The sequence below is a fragment of the Lepisosteus oculatus genome, chromosome 1 (genome assembly GCF_040954835.1).
Source record: "Lepisosteus oculatus isolate fLepOcu1 chromosome 1, fLepOcu1.hap2, whole genome shotgun sequence".
NCBI classification, from domain to species: Eukaryota; Metazoa; Chordata; class Actinopteri; order Semionotiformes; family Lepisosteidae; genus Lepisosteus; species Lepisosteus oculatus.
In genome coordinates, this window is record NC_090696.1 from 44,104,861 (window position 1) to 44,126,167 (window position 21,307).

Consider the following 21,307-nt stretch of genomic DNA (forward strand, 5'->3'; position numbering starts at 1 on the left):
ATATTTCAAAATATCGCAACATTATTGATATTTGCGATATTTTGAATATATCTTCCCTTCTGACAGCGGTTCCTGCTTCTATTGTGTGTGTGTGTGCAACAGAGTAAATTTTTATAGAGAAATGGAGACTGGACAGTATGTGTTACAATATAAACATTTATATTGATTTAAATTGTGTTCTGATTTAAATCGCAAACGCGTGTTTAATTATGTGTTTTTTAATCATAATCAGGCTAATGCATTTCTACATTTTCTGTATGAACCAGCTTAGAGGTTCATACAGAAAGACAGCTTGTGTTTAAATTGAGTGTAAGGTAATTTATGCTTCTAAAGTCATGGTCAGCATTTATTATTGTACTGTGCTGTAAACTTGTTCTGTGCCTAGTCACATTATTTTATAGTCTTTTTATTGCGTTATTAAATCCGGTGGCGCTGTGTGTTAGTTTCCTGACTCCCAGGTCACATGGTCTGTGATTGAATCCCATGGAACTATGACTTTATTTTTTAACAAACATTTCTTGTTAAATATCAAATCACAAATATCACGACATGATCAAATTTAAGTCTTTTTAATAACAATGAATAGTCACCTATGCGTTACAAAATATACATTTATATTGATTTGAATCGCGTTTTGAATTAAATCGTAAACGCGTGTTTAAATATATGTGTTTAAAGGCGATATACTGTATAAAAGCGCTGATTCCTATGGAGTGTGTCCCGCCGGGGATTCAAAAAAAATATTTTAAATAGGCTGATAAAGCTTAGACTACTGTAACTGTATTCTAGCCTGTATTACAACAGAACATTGGACAATGCAACGTAAATTGCAAAAATGCACTTGGAATCTGTCCAAGCCCTCCTACAAAAATTATTTAAACTGCGACACTGATCATTCATCTCTAAATAAACTTTATTTTATATAGCGTTTTAAGCGAATAGGTAATTAGATTGCTCATAAACCAAACGCTTTTTCTACATAAACACAGCGTGATTGCTCTCTGAAAATGTTTTTCCTTTATTTTTAAAGTAGGCTCAGATTTCAACTATAGATCGTATTATTATAAACTTTCTTGGAAAAATGTATTTTATGTAAACCATGTTTGCTATTAATTCATTTAGGGCTAAAATACGTTCATTGTCTTCCAATCGAGTCGAGTTGACATTGGAAGCCTGCCACACCCGGACTGTTAATCCAACGCATTAGCACGTCAAAGGCCATTGAGGGTATTGAGCCAGTATTGGCTTTAGTATTCCCCCCCCTCTCCCCTCAATTCAATTCAATTCAAGGTGTTTTATTTGCATGACAGATGGGTACAAGCAGTGTTGGGTATGTATATTGTAACGCTTACGGCAGACAGGCACTGTGTAAGAGCCGGCGCACCAGAGCAGCGCACCGAGGGAGCGTCTGCATTTATAACTTAGTTTTTAAAATTAGTCAAGCAATATGAAACATCTCCTTTTACTTTTAAGTCCCTTAAATACATTGAGCGCAGCTTTCTCACCACTTAAGATTGCTTTTGATACCATCCTTACACAAAGCAGAAGGGAGATCTTAGTGCCTGAGCATAAAAAGAATAGGAGCATACTGCAACGCGTGTGAAGTCCATAAACGATATTAATTTTGGAACTTAAACATACAGTATATGGCTGGTCTCGGTACTTTAAAGAAAACATACACACCAGTATTCCATTTCTCCCTAAACATTTTAAGCATCGAAGTCTTTAACTAACGTGATACCGGAGTCAACAAGCATACTTTTAGAATTTGATTAAAAGGGAATATAATATGGAATCGCGTATCTCAAGAAATTAATAATGATATAATTATATTCATGTTGCAAAAGAACTGCAACGGACATAAAAACTCCCTTGCTTTTAACAGAGCGTTCCATAATTTCTAACTACGAAAATGCCAGGTGAAAGGATTTGTAAACATATTTTGTTAAAGCAAGTCAGTTTTTTCCGCAACACATAAAATACATTTTTCCAAGAAAGTTTAGCCTTTGTCACTAATGAAACCACTTAATAAAGACATAAATATAGAAATCTTAAGATTTGTTTTATTTAATGTTGGTAGCAGGATGAACTGTCAGAGTGTATATTTTGTCGCAGAGTTGCTGCAAGATGTTAACAGTGAAAAAGGTATTTAGAAATGAGTTATTTCAAGATGAAAATTTTCAGAATAATTGCAAATCTAGCAGGATAGAGAAAGCACAGAAAACTGGCAGTTAGATTGATCAGATTAGTATGAAAAGTCATTTAGCAAAGGGAATGAGAAGAGTGACAAACTAGTATACTTTAGATCTTTTTTTCTGAACCAGGGAAAATCTGATCATGTTTCCCTATAACAATAATAAAAAACTTTATTTGATATATCACCATTAAAGGTGGCATCTCAAAGCAATACAGTAGATGTAAAAACAGATAAAAGGACCACAGATTACAAAGTAAATGCATATAAGAAAGACAAGCAGTTAGAGGTGCTACCAAAATTAGAAAATGAAGCAGACACAGACACTAAGTCTTCTGAAAAGAAAGGTTCTGAGGTTAGATTTAAATTGGCTCTGGTGTGTGTGTGTTTGTGTCTGTCTGTCCTGTGATGGACTGGCGCTATGTCCAGGGTGTATTCTGCCTTGTGTCCTTCGCTTACAGGGATAGGCTCCAAATTCCTGTACTGGATAAAGAGATTAGAAATGGATGGAAGTAAAGGCACTGTGTGGATGGAACTATACACAGTGTTAGAAACCCACTATGAAATGGCAGCATCTCACTGAGAATAAAACATTTTATAGTGCTGGCTTAAGGAAACAGCCTTTCCACTTCTCTTGCACATCAGTATCCATAACTTGTTATTTAAACAAATTGCCTCTAATTATAAACATCTTAATATGCTGGCTGTGTGGATCCGCATCAGCTATGTTTGCCCATTCCTTCAATTCATGTGCATCCAACACACAGTTCAACGCTAGCAACTACACAAAATCTAAAATATGAGCTCTACTTGCCACTTACAATACCAACAGTACCAGCTAACTTTAGTAGTGACTTTTTCATGGATCTTTTTAACAATAAAATTTACAACATCAGACTTCAGACACAATTAAACAGGCCTCAAAAAAGTCTGGTACAAACATTTTCAGCATGGAATAAACCTTTACTTTAATGGTATAAACCTTAAATGGATTCATATTCTCAATAAGATTTGGTGCTCAGTAACATGACTTAGAAAATGACAGAAGACATACGTATCATGCTTATCCTTCTATTTTTCATAATCGTAAACTCCTTAACGCAGTTACATTTTCTCTGTTCTGACCTGGAGTTACAGAGAAATTTAAATTCTAATAAGAGATTTGTAATGAGGAAAGTCATACCAATCACTCATACCAGGATTTGCAATTACAATACAAATACTTTCTTTCTGTATGTGTTTATTTTGCAGTTTGAGTCTATGGCATTCCTTTGGGGGTCTATACTCCAAGGCATGACTTTTTTATGGGAACATGACATTTATTTAAAGTCTTTTAATGCAAGCTTCATATAAACCCTTAGCAATGGTTACTGTCTGGAGCAGGTACTTGAATGGCACAGATTCATTGAAATGATTCAATTTCTTTTGAAAATATTTGGGATAATACATATTCCAGAAATCACAGCCGTTGAATTATCCAGAAATTAATTTCTCTCAGGGTGTATTTAACCCTTTATGGATGGCATTGTATGAAATGAGTTTGTAGTTCCCCATTTGCCTTTATTATGAGATGCTGTGGACACTATTTTATACATTTTAGGAGTGTCCATAGGAAGGTATGTTCTAGAAAGAGTGAACTTCTGTTTTGCCATTATTTTTAATAGGGACGTTACATGTTTACACTTGGTGCTCCTACTAGAGGAGAGGATATGATTAATCTAGGCTTATCACAGAAACTGAAACACATCTGGTTGGTGAGTCTACTGTGGGTAAAATGTTACTGGTACCGGATGTTGTAAAGCTCGGTATTTTCTCTCTTGGCCTGACTTTTTTTAATGTCTGAGTGTTAGAATCCATGTTGTTGCTGGTAAGGGAACGGTAGGTGCTGTGATTGACACAGTCAAAGCCTTGTACAGAGATACCATTGTAGCTGTTTGACAGTATTTTAGATGGTCTTAGTTAAAAGCATGGGAGGAAGTACTGCCAAGGGGAGGGGGGGAGCAAGGATTTTTTCTTTTTTGTGAGGTTATTTTTTGTTATATTGTGTTTCAGAAAGCAAGAAAATAAAATTAACTATATGATAAAAAGAGAAAGAGCTGGAGTAGATCCTCAGATCAGTTTGCTACCAGCAATCAAACAAAAAAAATGGAAAGAATTGTCTCCTCCTGATTGGAACCTACTGTCTTATAATTTATCAGGCTACCTTTTAATTTCCACTGAGAGAAGGAAGTCACTTGTCATGCAGCTATTTTATTCTTCATTGCACAATATGCTCTAAGTTAGCAAATGAAACATGAACACTTATTGAAATAAATCAAGAATACGATTAACATGAATGTATAAACATCCAAACTATACTTTATCACATTTAATTATTGGGTTAGCTTTTTATTGAGCCAAAATGTTCTAAATGTGTGAACGTCTGTAAAATGGAAATATTTATATTTTTCTGTTTTCTGTTACCTGCCTGACAGCATTTTGTATCCCATTCTGTATATTACTGGAAAATATTAGACCCAACCTAAAGAATTCATGGGGGTAGTGGGAAACAGTACTGCAAAGAGTCTCCTAAAGGGACAGAGCTATTAGTACTTATGTGTTTGAGTCTGGAGAATATAGTAAACTCTAAACATTAAGGGAATGCATGGAATCGGAAAATATAAATTGCATAGTACACAAGACTTAACTGGTTTTATTTAAGGAAAGCAGACAAGACTGAGTCATGGGACTCAGAGGATCCAAGGCTAGACTGAGTATAATAGGCTTCGGGCTTCTATTGTGACATCTACTGTAAATTACAGAAATGTTAAAAGTAAACAAAATAAAGTAACTAAAATGTGGTCTGAAATCACCCCTTTAGACACCCCTTTTAATTCACTGGTGTCAGATATGAAAGGCAATAGTCTCCCGTTCTGTCTGCTGTGTGTTGCAGCAGAGGGACTCCCTGCAGCTGAAAGGGGCAGAGTAACTTCCATGCCCTCTAGTACAGTTTACACATGCACGACTTTAAAAGCTAGCAAGACCGGTTTCGATTCACATTAGCTGGCGAGCCTTGTTAAAAAAACTAATGATAATGTAACATGCCACTGTTTGTTCATGAACAAAGTTATACTGAGATTTCCTTAGATACGCGATTAAAAAATAAATAAATAAAAATTTGAATCTCCTGCGGAACACATTCCATAAGAATCAGCGGTTTTACAGAATATATCACCTTTAAAGGTGGCTTCTCAAAACACTTTACGGGATAAAAACAACCAGAACAGCAGCAACAACAATATTGTATTTCATTGCACTTTGAAAACCAAGTAATAACTTAACTATACAGTACGTGCAAACGTTTCGTATGTTGCTGTCGTGAATGCCTGCGTACCCATAAGTATCTTATTTGCCTTGAGTCTGTCTACAGTATATCTGTCCCACTACCCCCCTCTCTCCCTCAATTCATTTCAATTCAAGGTGTTTTATTTGCATGACAGATGGGTACAATTCTTGTTGGGAATGTATACTTTGATATTTACAGTGCCTTGCGAAAGTATTCGGCCCCCTTGAACTTTTCAACCTTTTGCCACATTTCAGGCTTCACCCGGCGCGGCACCGAGGGACCGTCTGCATTTATAACTTAGTTTTTAAAATTAGTCAAGCAATATGAAGCATCTCCTTTTACTTTTAAGTCCCTTAAATACATTGAGCACAGCTTTCTCACCATCCTTACACAAAGCAGAAACTTTCCGATGACTCACAGTACAAGTGGAAAGATAACAGATTTTAATCGTCTTTAATTTTGTCTTTAATTTTGCCTGTGGAGTGTATCTTATTAAGCTCTAAATTACATTTTGAGCGCGGTTTTTGACTTTTTAAAAATTGCATTTTGGGCGCGGACAGCACATACAAGGGTTAATGAACTGCGCCAAGAAATTTATAATAGTATTCTTTAGGTGTGAGGGTAGGAGTGGACCGCAGCAGGCATAATAAGCAAACCAGGAAAACAAAGAACAGGACAGGTGAGATGTGTATCCAGAAAGCGAGTGATCAGAAAAAGGAAATGAAAAACGCAGAAAAAGGAAACGCTTTACAGGATAAAAACAATAACAACAGTAGTGGCTGGGCAAACGATTTTTTTTATCGAAATACAAATTGAGATACTGTACTGTACAATGATGTGCATGAACAAAGGTATACTGCAATTTTCCTTAGATACGCGATTAATGCTTCGTAGGAGGAGGCGGTCTTTTCCTCCTGTCTAACAGTCTGTCCACAAACAAAACATTCCTGTTAGACAAGAGGAATTGAAAAAAAACAATTTTGTCAATGAAAACTCTCATTGACAAAATGTGTCTCTGGTGTGTCTCTCTCTGCTGGATGTCCCTCTCACAAACTGCTGAATGAATAAAATAATTTTATTGAAAACGCGTTTGCGATTGTCTGGTATTTAATTTGGTCCCTTTTAACTGTTTTTCGATCTACTGTATTGCTTTGAGATGCCACTTTTAAAGGCGATATGTAAAATAAAGTTTTTTATTATTGTTATAGAGAAACATGATCAGATTTTCCCTGGTTCAGAAAAAAGATCTAAAGTGCTACACATAACTTTCTTAATTCGATGTATTTAAAGCAGTGAACTACTGTAGGTGTCACATAACATTCAGAAATACAATCACGTATTTGACAAATAAAAACGATTACAATCTAATCCTTCCACGTTTGATCCCAAAATCCCAAGAAATATACATCTTAACGGGTAGAAAGCTATGCTGAAAGTTTATTAAGATACTAAGAAGACAGAGATACTGTATCAATTTATGTTGCATTAGCCTGATTAATGATTAAAAAACACATATAATATAATCAGAACACGATTTAAATCAATATAAATGTTTATATTGTAACGCATACTGTCCAGCCTCCATTTCTCTATAAAAATGTACTCTGTTGCACACACACACACAATAGAAGCAGGAAGCAGAAGCAGGGATCGTTGTCAAAAATGACTTAGAATCGATCATGTTGCAATATTTTGAAATATAAAAGTCAATTGATTGTCCATAATATCGCTATTCTATTTTTTCGAAGAAATGTTTGTTAAAAGAAAAGTCCAGCACCAGCTGGATTCAAACACACAACCTGCCAGTTGGTAGTTACACATGTAGACCAGTAGGCTACAAGACAGCTCGCATGAACAGGCAGGCGAAACAGCCCTACACAGCCCTGTCGCAGCACACGAATACCGTTATTAAATTCTTTAGATACGCGATTCCATATTATATTAGCAGAAAAGCTTAAAACTACCACTTTTTCACACGCTATTTCACATGCTACTTAAATACTTCGATGCTTAAAATCGTTAGGGAGAAATGGAATACCGGTATGTATTTTTCCTTTAAAGTGCCAATTCCTGGAATCTGACTGGCTGACACTCCTCTGAAGTGGTTCCATAAAATCTGGTATACGGAAAAGAAAGCGTTGATAAATACAAGTGTCTTTTAATACACTCTTTTCTGTGCTCTTGAGTATCCTTGTGATATTTTAAGCTCTAGTTGAATGATAAGTGTCGCATTTTAAATTTTTATGCCCGTTGAAGTAAAACAAAATGCCTGACAAAGTATGGCTTGGACAGATTCCAAGTGCTTGTACAAATGTGCTAAAGAAATTATACTTTGAGTATACAGCTTGTCCAAAGTCATCCATTATTAATACTATTAGTAATATCTTCAGTAAAGGCTTTGATGCATAAATATTTCTGATAAAGGTAGGTTGTGTACTTTTGTCCAACTGAGCAATCTTGCTTTCATAAAATATACCAACATTTTAATGACTGATGATTAACATGCTGTAATACACAGTTCAAAATTAAAGGCTCAAATGCTGTACATGAGAGGTTAAGCTCCCCCTGGCGGTTTTACAAGGCGATGCCGGATATTTAACCACGTGACTCCACGTTAACTGCGTGATACCGCGTGATACCGCGACACGCCCACCGGGGTATGCCGCGAAATACCTCACCCATTTTGAATGGCTGCATCTGTAGATATGCTTATGTCACTCTCTGCCGATCATGCATATGCAAAGGGATTTTAGGGATCTGTTGACTATAACAGTGGGTTAGAATAGTTACTTAGACATTATGTACAGTAGTATAATAGAATAAGTCTAAGTGAAACTGTTTAGGGCTTTACCAATAGCAAAATACAAATAGTAAACACAAACATTGTTTTAGTTATGTTTTAATTAATAAGTCTTTTCTGGGCATGTAACAGAAAATTTGAGAACCACAGAAAAAAAATATTGACAAAAACAAAAATCCACTGTTTCATTTTCATAAACTTAGACTAGGATAAATTTGTTGGGAGATTGAACTAATTGGTAATCGTTGGGGACTTATACTTTTCTTCAAAATAACATAAATTATAGATATTGCTGGGTCAGCTGTGACCAAGATTTTCCATATGATTGTACTGTACAAATTTGGCCATCAAGGTAAGCTGGGTGTTAGCTACTGTATACAAAGCTCTCTCTGTTTTCAGTAAAACAGCAACCAGCTTTCTGAATGCCCGAAGAGGTGCAGGGACAGAGTGAGGGGAAAGGAAGGGATAGGCCACTCATACAGTGGGTACTAACTTCCCTGTGGAGTGTTAAGGCATTGGGAAACTTGCAGGTTGGACTGGTGGGTTTTGAAGAAAATGTCTTTCATCTCTATTCTCCTCATGTGGTTATAAAGCATTGTTGGTTGACGGTGGCAAAGATACTCCAAGTGGCAGCATACAGCTGGCTGTGCAGATTCACAGAAGAGTGAGTTGGCAAGGGTAAAAGAGTCATTTCCAGAAGTTCAAATTGGAAAGATACATAAAACAGCAAAACAAAAAACATTTTAGTCAAAAGTGTAAAATATGTACGTTATTAAGATGTCTGTACTTTTTAAACTCTTTTATTTAGCAGAACTAATTTGCATAAGAAGAATACATTCTTAATGCATTAGATTCTATTTGTTGTTTTGGATGGTTTATTTTTCAAATCTTCCCTCATTTAGAAAGGCTGTTTAGACACCCCATGAAGTCTTTAAGAATGATTTCCTTTAAAATAAACTCACTCATTAATAACCAGCACTTTACAAATTAAGGTCACAGCAAACATGAGCAGAGATCATTTTTAATTACTTCCCTGTTAAAAAACAATCTTTGCAAATCTTTCATATAATTGTGCCCTTTTATTTCAATACAAAGTAATCAAATACTCTGCCCCCACTGCATTCTTATTAGTGTTCAAAGCCATCACAGGATGCATTTTTCATGCAAGTGACATGATTACACAGACAAAACAGATTATTTTGTGATTAGATGCAAGAGCCATGTAAGACGTTAGGCTGTAGTTGTCAGTTGTCAAATCATTCGGATTAAGCCACCTAAAAAACCTCTGCTTGGGAAAATCTGCAGTAGAGGATGTCATGTATGAAATGTACAAAAAAATTGCATACTGTATCATATAATGGAATAAAAATATCTTTCAATCTATTTTCCTTCCTAAGCTTTAAAATTGATTTTTCACTTCCCGTTGATTGTAATCTTAACTTCGGTATTAAAAACCTAAACAAGAAACTCAAAGAATATCCTCCTTTGAGAACAAATCATCTTTTTAAAATATTTTTCTAAGCATATTTCAGGATCTCATGCCCTAATGCAACACTGTTACCTTAATCAAGTTGGCTCGCAGATAACTGCCTGATAAAAAACAAAAATGTTTGTGCATTCTGCCCAAAGCTCTCATCTTAATGACCTGATAATGATGAAGACAAATTACTTTATGCAGAGCTGATCTAAATTCATGCTAAGGTGAGACCAATTAAATGATTCTGTAGGACACTGCAAAGACTCTAAAATGCTTTTCCTGACAGACCATAACCACAACTTTATCTGGATCAACCCTAAGACTTTATTTTTCTTAGTTTTCTTAATCATTATCTAAAATGCAACAATAAAGACATTAGCCCTTAAATTCAGAACAAATTTAGCATGTTTTAATATAAAGCACATTAATTGCATCTAATCTAATCAAATAAGCAGTTACTGAAGTGCATTTATATCATGTGTTTCATCCCAAAGAATCCCTTAGTACTTTGCATTAACATTGGAAAAATTGTGGAAGCAAATATTGAATTAAGTAATAATATTTGGTTTTCATCTAAATGAAAATAAAAATTTTGCCAGAGCCAAGTATGCTTTTTCCACGCAATACTGTTTTTTTTAACATGGTCTGTTGTTTAAAATGAGGTGCATTCATGATGCACTAATCAGGACAAGATTTAGTTATATTCTAAATGTCTAAAACTGAAATAACAGCTCTGGTGTGAACGACATTCCCCAAACGCCGTGTGGAATATCCTGTCATCTTTGGTCAGTTGATAGAAGACAATTGGTCAGGTAATGACTTAAAATGCTGAATATTAGGCTTCTGTACAAGAAAATCAGTAGAGAGAGAAAGAGCCGTGAGACAGTGGACTGATGGATGGAAGGTCAGACCCAATGTGGAGAAGCATCTTAATTGCACGATTAAACATACAGTAGGTACAGAAGTTAATTAGAAGATCACAGGGTTTTGTTTTGTAAGGTATGCATTCTCATTTTATACAGTATTTATAAATATAAAATCCTAGTTTTTTCATTTAAGGTTTCATTTTTCATTGTTTTAAGCCTGCATATGAAAAAATTCACTTGCGGTGGCTCCCCAAGCCACTGGTGTGTCGCATAATATGAAATAATATGCAATAATTTAATATTAAATGGCTTTAGAAAATTGTGGAAAAATCCCAATTTGAAACCAAGTGAAGTTTTTTTTTTAACTGCAACAGCTTACGATTTTACGTGTTTAATTTTAAGAGTGTGATGCCATTATTCAGTTTTGATTTTTTGTTTACTGTGAATAAAGAGGCATTTATTTTGGTATCCTCCTCCTGTTCTGGTTGCCTTTGCACTTATGCATTGAAGCACAAATACTCAAAACCCATGGATCCAATCTCTTTAACAATTAATTTATTCAGTATACAGTACGTATTACAACAATTAATTCTACCTTTTTCCACACCTTCCCACAATCTATATCAGGTATTGTAGTACTATATATTATATAATGTAGGCATCTTTTTAGTACCTTGCAAAAGTATTTATACTACTGTATGTTAGTACTATTTTTGCTTAAGATTTATGCATCTTTTGAATGTTATGATTTTTTTACAAACTGAATGCAGTTATACTGTAGGTGAAGAATGCTGAAAGTCATCAAAGTCTCCGAAGATACTGTATGTAAAGTGAAATTTAATGATTGCATAAATATTCTGTCCCTTAAGTCAATAGTTGGTGGAAGCACGTTTAGCAGAAATTACTGCTGATAACATTTTTGGATAGTTCTCTTAACAGCTTTTCACAGTTGTAAATTCTCCTGGCAAGATTGCTCCAGTTCTTCAAGCTCTTTTGGGATAATTGATGGATTGTAATCATCAAGTCTCACCATAAGTTTTCTTTAAGTCAGGTAATTGTCCTGCTGAAATGTGAATTTTTGACCTAGTTCAGTATTCTTTGGTGACTCAATCTTCCACTAGAATTAAACTTTACTTTAACTTTACCATCTATTTCTCCTTCACGCTTGACAAGCTTCAGTGCCTGCTGATGAGGAGCTTCCCCATATACTGATGATGACATCCACCATGTTTGCCAGTTGAGCATAATAAAGTTTACAAAAGAGGAGGAGGTCGTTCTAGCCTGATGACTGATGCTGACTGTTTGATGTGCTGTTCTGCTTGCACCAGATACACTGTATTTAGACTACAAAATAAAAGTGTTTGCCTTAACTGGTCATAAACCCCCTGCCACATCCCTGCAGTGTAATGCAGATATTAAGAGTCTTTTTTAGGAAAAGCTTAATTCTTCCAACACAACCATACAGGAAAGCCTGGTGTAGAGACGGGGATACTGTCGATATAGAACTTCTATCAAAGTAACTGTTGGCTCCCCATTAACATTTTGAATCAGTGTTTTGCTTGTCTGGCTGCTTAGTTTGGAAGGGTGGCCCAATCCATGTTGTTACGATCCCTGCCTCTCGGCAACGAAAGAGGCAGAAGAAGGCGTAGCCTTAGTTCATCAGTCCACCTATCACTGTTCGCGTTCACCACCACACCTCCGTCTCATCTGGTATTTAAGCATTAGTCTTTCCCTATCTCCTTGCTCAGTATTGGTTTCCCTTTCGAGCTTCTTAGTTGCGCTACGCCTTCAACCTCCTCGTACTGTTCTGGTTCCGACTTTGGTTTTTCCCCTTTTACTACGTCTATTGGCTTCGGTTGCTTTCTCGGTTTGGATCACTGGCTTCCCCTGGACTCTCGGCTCTCTCCTTCGTCTACGGTTTTGGATTACGGTCTGGCTTTGGCTACTCTCTCTCGGTTAGGATCTCTGGCTTCCCTTGGACTCTTGGCTCTCTCCTACGGCAACGGTATTAGGATCACGACTCATCTCTGTCGGCTCCCGCAAGTGGGTTCACTACTTGGTTTCGGTTTCACTGGCTGAATCCTTAGCACATGTAGGTTTTGATGGTATTATGCACATTTCATTTAAAAGTAACCATTTTTCTTTTCCAGGTGGATGCTGCACATTGGTGGTGGTGACAGGGAGTCCCTATTACCTGTAAAGCACTTTGAATGGAGTGTCCAGAAAAGTGCTATATAAGTGTAAGCAATTATTTATTATTATTGTTATTATTAATTATTTTTTTCCCCGCGACCAGTCTTGCTGCCTCTTTGTCCCGGATAGGTCTTGAAAACTTTGGTCTTGGTTGAGTTTACATATCATTGTGTGAACTGTTGCTTTAAAATTCAATATATATCTCAAGGAATTTACTAGTGCGTTTGCTAAATTAAGTGAAGTGCTAAATTAAGTGAAATTCCTTTGATTATACACAGGTGTACAGTAATGAATAGTTACACAGGGGAATGAAGTTTTGCAAGGCGTGGCATTGTAAAACAAATGGGAAAACAAATCTTAAGATTACTTAAATGATTCATTGCTAATTATAATTTAAAAGAAAACAAGATAGTGGATGCATTTTACTGCGAATTTACTTTAATCTATGAATTGGCTTCATTACTCTGCTCTCCTCGCCACTGATAGCTGATGTGTGGTGAGCATTCTGGCGCACTATGGCTGCCGTCGCATCATCCAGGTGGATGCTGCGCATCGGTGGTGGTGGAGGGGAGTCCCCATTACCTGAAAAGTGTCACGCCTTCATTCCACCACATTCTCACACAGAAGCGCACTCACACCAATCACACTCCAGCCCTGGGCACTTCTGCTAAACGACACCGCTCCTGCCAATCAGCCAACCACGACACTCCGTCAATCAGCGTACCTTCTCCCTCGCACAATACTTAAACCCTCCAGAAGCCCCTGTTCTTTGCCTGGTATTGTTGTTCATTTGTTCACCTTGCCTTAGATTCTGTTTTCCTTCTTGCTCTTTGTTACTAACCATGGGACTCACCTTCGACTACGTCTATTGTCTTACCCCTTCAGATTTGGACGCCTACTCGTTGACCTTCACCTTTTGACTCACAGAACTGCCTTTTCGACTATGACTTCAGCCTTGCCCTATTCTGGATTGGAAATCTACTCTCCTGCATTTTTCTACAAACCTCGGAACTCGACTTGGACTTTGCCTCTCGTATAACCCCCTAAGGTACCACATAGGGTCCATCTTCCCGTTTCCTCAATCCTGACATAATACTGGGTGCTAATCATGGACCCTGCGGACCTACAGTCTATATCCTCCCTTCTTAATCAACACTCGCAAGCACAGACCCAGTTTCATCACTCCCTTCAGCTCCTCATGGATCAGGTCTCTCAGCTTTTGACTACTCCAGCCCCCTGTCCAGACACCTGCCCCGCTACCTGCTCCTGCAGCTGTACTGCCTCGCCGCTTGCTATATCCCTGCCGCTGATTACTTCAGACAAGTTTGGCGGGAATCCTGCGAAATGCTGGAGTTTCATTGCTCAGTGCTGTTTATGCATTCAGATGCACCCGTAATGTTTTCCTTCTAATCGCGAAGCAATTGGATTCATCATCTTGCTCCTTACAGCTAGGGCTCTGGACTGGGCCACAGCTCTACTGTCTAGAGCAGCTCCTAAACTTTCGGACTTCTCTTTTCATTGAGAAACTCTGGACGACTTTTGACCTCGCTTGCCCGGATCTTGTCAATCTTCACCTGTCCTCACTGCAACAGGGACCATGACCCCTACAGGACTATTATTGAATTTCAGGCGCTGGCCACTGACTCCGCCTGGAACAACAAAGCTCTTATTTCCCATTTTCGTAAGGGTCTCTCCAAGGAACTGAAGGACCACCTAGTCTTTATTCCTCTTAGCCCTCACTCACTGGATCTCAATATCTCCCAGGTAGTTGAATAAGACACTCGCCTTCAGGCCAGAAAGACGGAACGTCTCCAGGTGGACGCTGGCACCCCTCTCCTTCAACCAAGGCAACCCGCAGTGTCTCATACTTGACTTACCCCGGAGGAGAAGGAGAGATGCCGTCAGGAAGGACTGTGCCTCTACTGTGGCTCTCCAGGACATCTCCTTTCCGCCTGTCCCACTAAACCCCTCAGTACCTGACCTGCCCACTCAATTTCTACCACGGTTAGAAGCTCCTCCCCTTCCTCGGGTCGGTTTCTTTCCGTGCTTTTGTCCTGGAATTATTAAAATCTCCCTTTCGGCTTTTATTGATTCAGGTGCTGCCGAAAACCTCCTAGACGCCTCACTCGTCAGGAAATGGAAAATCCCCACTGTGCCCCTATCTCCGCCTTTCTCAGTCCACTCACTGGACGGCTCACCCCTGTCACCTGGATTCATTGAATGGCAAACTGTTCCACTTACCCTTATCATCAGCGCCACCCATGCAAAACAAATCCAATTTCTCAACCTGGATTCTCCATCACACCTGCTCCTTTTAGGATACTCCTGGCTTCTTAAACACAATCCCAACGTTTCCTAGTCATGTAACGAAATCCTCTCCTGGAGTCCCCACTGCCTGTTGTCATGCTGCCGTCATCCTGCCGTCATTCTATCAGGATTTCCTCAGCTCAACTCCCGCAGGACAACCTCTTCCTCATCCCATCTCAATACGCTGATCTGCACTCAGCATTCAGTAAACAGAAGGCTCTATCACTCCCTCCGCACCGCCCCTATGACTGTGTGATAGAACTCTTCCCCCCAGAGGGCGTATCTATCCACTTTCTACGATGGAGTCTGGAGCCCTAGAGGAATATATCCGGGAATCCCTGAAGTCTGGTTTTATTCATCCCTCCAAGTCTCCGGCTTGTGCTGGGTTTTTTTTGTTAAGAAGAAAGACGGCTCTCTACGACCCTGTATTGACTACAGGGATCTTAATAAAATCACTATTAAGAACTGCTATCCCCTGCCTCTTATGCCAGCTGCTTTAGAATCGTTACGTGGAGCTTCCATCTTTACCAAGTTGGATCTCAGAGGAGCTTACAATCTTATTCAGATCCGTAACGGGGATGAATGGAAGACTGCCTTTATGACCACCCACGGGCATTACGAGTACCTTGTGATGCCCTTTGGACTCGTTAATGTCCCATCAGTTTTTTAGTCTTTTATGAATTATATCTTCAAGGTTCTCATCCACAAATCCGTACTCGTTTATTTAGATGACATCCTAATTTATTCCTCTAACTTTCAGGATCATATAGCACACGTGAGGGAGGTCCTATCTCGCCTTATTGAGAATAATCTTTGTGGCAAACTGGAAAAACGCTCTTTTCATATGCACCCATTTTCTCAGCTATGTTATCTCCTTCGGGGGTGTGGAGATAGACCCAGCTAAGGTCTCAGCTATCCAGGACTGGCCCGCCCCTCGGAATCTAAAACAAATTCAACACTTCCTTGGTTTTGCTAACTTCTACAGGCTTTTTATCAAGAACTTTAGTTCCTTCGCAGCCCCCATCACTGCCCTCACCCACAAGGGTTCCAGCGTCGGTAGATGGACCCCAGAAGTCAACCAAGCATTCCTTAGACTCAAACACCTCTTTACAACAGCCCCCCTGTTGCGTCACCCGGATCCCTCTATCCCGTTTGTAGTGGAAGTGGATGCATCTGCATACGGAGCTGGAGCTGTCCTCTCTCAACGCCATGGTGAGAGAAATCTTCCTCATCTCTGTGGGTTCTTTTCTAGAAAACTATCCCCTGCCAAGGTCATCTAGGATGTGGGTAATCGAGAGCTCCTAGCCATTAAATTGGCCCTAGAGGAGTGGAGACACTGGCTTGAGGGAGCTCAACACCCCTTTGTGATTATTACTGACCATAAGAATCTAGCCTATATCCAGTCTGCCATGCGCCTCAACCCTAGACAGGCAAGGTAGGCCCTGTTCTTTTCCAGATTCGATTTTGTCATGTACACACCTGGCTCAAAGAACCTGAAGGCTGACACCCTCTCCCGTCTGCACGACCCTCCAGGCCTTCTCAAGATTCTCGAACCCATCGTCCCTCATAACAAGATCCTTGCTGTTGCCCAGAGCTCCATTGATCATCATGTCAGACGTGCCCTCGCCAACACAACCATTCCCCCACAATGTCCATCTGATAGGCTATTTGTCCCCAATTCATTGCGTTCCTCCGTCCTGCAATGGGGGCACAATTCCCGCTCAGCAGGCCACCCTGGTTCCAAACGAACCCTGGACCTTATCAGCCGAGAGTTCTGGTGGCCCTCTATGAAGCAGGACGTCCTCAATTATGTCTGGACATGCCCTGTGTGCACGAGGTCCAAGACCCCACCATGTAAGAAGACTGGTCTCCTCCATTCCCTCCCCATCCCGGATCGCCCGTTGTCCCATTTGTCGGTGGATTTCATTACTGACCTCCCCAAGAGTTGTGGTAACACCACCATCATGGTTGTGATAGATCGGTTCTCCAAGGCAGCGCATTTCATCCCCTTACCTGCTTAACCCTCAGCCAATGTAATGGCAGACCTATTTGTCCAGAACATCTTCTGCCTCCATGGTATACCTAGGGATATTGTTTCTGACAGGGGTCCACAATTTATTTCCAGATTCCGGAAGGCCTTTTGCAAGGCTTTAGGCACCTCTGTTTCTCTCACCTCTGGCTATCACCAAGAGGCCAACAGTCAAGCAGAAAGGACTAACCAAAGCCTACTCACCTACTTAAGGTCTTACACCCCATCTACCCAGGATGACTGGTCCTCTCTCTACCGATCGATGGCCTTCTGGCCAACACAGTCCACAGGATTCTAGACTCCTATTGGTACAAGGGTTCACGGCAATTCCTGGTGGACTGGGAGGGTTACGGACCAGAGGAGAGATCTTGGGTTCCCGAGAAGAACATTTTGGATCGGACACTTATCAACGATTTCCATTGTACCACCGTGGACAGATCTACTAGGGCGTCCGGAGCCACCCGTGAAGGGGGGGTACTGTCATGCCTTCATTCCACCACATTCTCACACTGAAGCGCACTCACACTAATCACACTCCAGCCCTGAACACTTCTGCTAAATGACACTGCTCCTGATAATCAGCCAACCACGACACTCCATCAATCGGCGCACCTTCTTCCTCGCACAATACTTAAACCCTCCAGAAGCCCCTGTTCTTTTCCCTGTATTGGTTGTTCATTTGTTCACCTACCTCGCCTTAGATTCTGGTATACTCTTGCTCTTGTTCAGATCTGGAAGCCTACCCGTTGACCTTCACCTTTTGACTCGCGGAACTGCCTTTTCGACTACAACTTCAGCCTTGCCCTATTCTCAATTGGAAACCTACTCTCCTGCCTTTTTCTACGAATCTCGGAACTCAACTCGGACTTCGCCTCTCATCTAGCCCCCTAAGGTTCCGCACAGGGTCCATCTTCCCGTTTCCTCAGTGAGTCAATCCTGACAAAAAGGACTTTGAGTGGAGTGTCCAGAAAAGTGTAAGTAATTCTTATTATTAATTATTTAATCACATTAAACAGTATTAACCCTTGTAATAAAGTGTACATTCCCCTTTTATTTAGACAGCTTTCAGAATCTTAATTCAAAATATTTTAAATAATCCAAATAAAAGATAGTGTAGAATTTTATTATCAGTACACATCTACTGCATACTACATAAAATCAGTTATGTTGCTGGTATAGGACAAACTGTACAGTAGGTGGGAATATGTAGCTGAAATTACATTTGGCAAACATTTTTATCCAAAGTACATCTGTAGATTACAGTCACATCTGGTCAAGATGCAAAAGGTACACATAACAGTGGCATAAAACTATAAATCCACAACAAATAATGTCATTAAGTGCTACGATTTTGCAGAATGTTAAGGTGTTTCAGTGCTTCTTAACAGACAGCAAGAGCATAATCAGTAAGTGAGGTTTAGACATGGACATTTAGAGTGGAAACACATGTATGCAGAATGGACTCTGGATAACGCGGCAGATTGCACCTCATACACTTTAGTGTGCTGTGCATTTTCCAAAATATTCATTGTGGAACTACACTACTTTGTAAGACCACCAGGTGGAGCAGTGAATGCTTAATGTGATACATGGAAGTATCTGGGCTGTCGCCAGAAAATGATTGGTTTTGAATCTCAGTCAATGCTGAGGGACAATCTTTGTCCATTTCCCAAATTTAAGTTGTAAACTATTTAGACTCCATATTAAAGTATTTAAAAAACAGTTATTTTACAAAAACAAAATCACTTGGATATAATAAAAATAGTTTATTATTATACTCTAACTTGCTGTGAATGTGATGAGCTTCTTTCAGGTTTACATCTGCATAGAGATAAGAACACTTGCTGTTATGGTTGTAAGAAAAGTTGTAACTGATTTAATACTGCTTGATAAGGAATATTAATATGGAATCATGTAACTAAAGATATGTTGGCAACTAAAGTATCACTTGTGGATATTTTGGAAACATTTTGAATTTCATTTTTAAAAAATTGTTGTCCTCATAGTGGTAATGGACAATGAAATACTCATAAAGTGTAATGTCTTAGGTGCTGCACCCAAGTAGCAGTTTAACACAGTGGTTTAGACAGGTACACACTACTCCAAGGTGAGTGGTTCAAATCCTGTTTAAGCTGTTTAAGGTTGTCAAATCAGCTACTTTGCGAGTAGTACATGACTTCTTAAAAGGTACCCCTTTCTCACATGCAAACTCAAAAAAGGTTCAACATTTTTATCATGTCGAAACCTTGGACGGTATCCCTCAGGGACTGATTCACAGTATAATGAAAACAAAACCCCCACTGTGTCTCATCTCCCAACGTTCCACACATGCAAATTACATGAAGTCATATCCGCAGATGCAGTATATTGAAACAGTAGCGTACACATACGTGAGTTGCAGTGTGATCATATGCCATATAAATATACTGGAAATACATTATGATACTGTATGGTTTTAAAGCCTCCAAAATTGTTTGCTGAAATTTGCAATTTGCAAATCGTATTTAGTATATTTAGAACACACAGTATTTCATCCATATACCTCAAAAGTGCGCCTTCAGTTTTTATTTTCAGTAACCACAGTTTTCCTTTAAAACTTCATATTAATATTCTGTATTAAGCAGATTTAAACATGCACAGTGGAGAAACAGATAAAATAAAGCAATCATTACTAACATCTAATACATCACAAGTGTCACATATTGATCATCTTTACCCACTGAATGCAACACATTACTTTTGAGGTATTTGGAAGATCTTCCACACATACTGAATGGCTGCATCTGTATATCCCAAAGAGATTAGTTTAACAGTTCCTAGGACTTGCAGCCCCAGGATATTCAATAACATATATCCATATAGCATATCCAATTGGCCAGATGAAATGGATCTCGGTGCCCTAGCAGTGCCTGATAGTGCTCTGGGAGTATGCTGGAATGCTATTGGAATTCACAGATAAGTTGTAATGTGTGAATATGAGATTGTTGTTGAAGATGTTAGGCCAGGGTTTAGATTAGCTCAGCCTTGGAGACATTGAACTGGAAATAGTGGCTGGTCATCATGGAGGAGACATCTGCCAAAAATGCTAGTAAGGTGGGAGGAGAGCTGAACACTATCAGCATAGCATTGCCACATGAGGCCATGTGAGGATATGATAAGGCCAAGTGAGCTCGAAGAATAACAACCAAGGGAAGTGGCAGCTACTGGGGAGTATTAGGGTTCAAATTTCTGAGACATTCTGAAGATAATCAAGGTGTCACATTATGCTAGTTTCAGTGTTGGAATCAATTAAAGGGGAATATTTTTGTAACAAGTCTTGGGGAATTGTGCATAATCTAATACCTCATCAATAACAGTGACTAGTCCAAAAATTTTAAGAGATTACAAGAAAGTATTCATACTATTTGATTTTCAACCACATTCATATTATTTATAAATGTCTGGTGTCAGTGATTTTCTAACCCTAACCCTAATGTGGGATGTTTGAATACCAAAGAAAGGTTTCTGCTTCAGGTATACTTTTTTCAAAACGAGTCTGCGCAACAAGTTGGTATAGAAAAAAAATGTAACAATCCATAAATGTCAAAGAAATATTAGAAAGATTAAATTAAAGCATTTTTGTTGGTTGCGCTTAACCCACATTCATATTATTGATAAATGTCTGGTGTTAGTGATTCTCTTACCCTGACCCTCTCCTGGTAAATATGAATGCTGAGAAATGTTTTTGATTTACAGTATGTACACTTTATTTCAGTACATGTTTCAGCACCTCAAATCAATAACTCGGGTTAACAACAACAGGTAAGCTACCTGGAGATAAATGCATATCTATGAAACCCATGCTATGCAGCTGCAGTACAGAAAGGCTCAATGCAAACATATTTTAGAAGCAATTGGGCGATGTTAACAATGAACTGAATGAACTTGTTGCTAGGTGGGTCAAATGGCCTTTCATTTGTAAACTTTCAGATGGGTAATTCTGTGACCTGTTCCTTGAGAACTAAGTAGTTGTGGAGGGAGACAAGTGATCTAAGACCTTAGTCAATTGCAGATGCACCTTGGCCCAAGCTCCCAGAGGAACAGGGACTAAGTGAATTACTATTGCTACCCTGGCCC

General features: G+C 39.0%; 1 protein-coding gene across 5 annotated transcripts in view; it reads right to left on the bottom strand.

Annotated features, from left to right (window-relative positions):
• slc2a9l2 (solute carrier family 2 member 9, like 2) overlaps positions 1-21,307 on the bottom strand; it is a 328,902-nt gene that overhangs the window by 253,173 nt on the left and 54,422 nt on the right. The window lies entirely within an intron of this gene.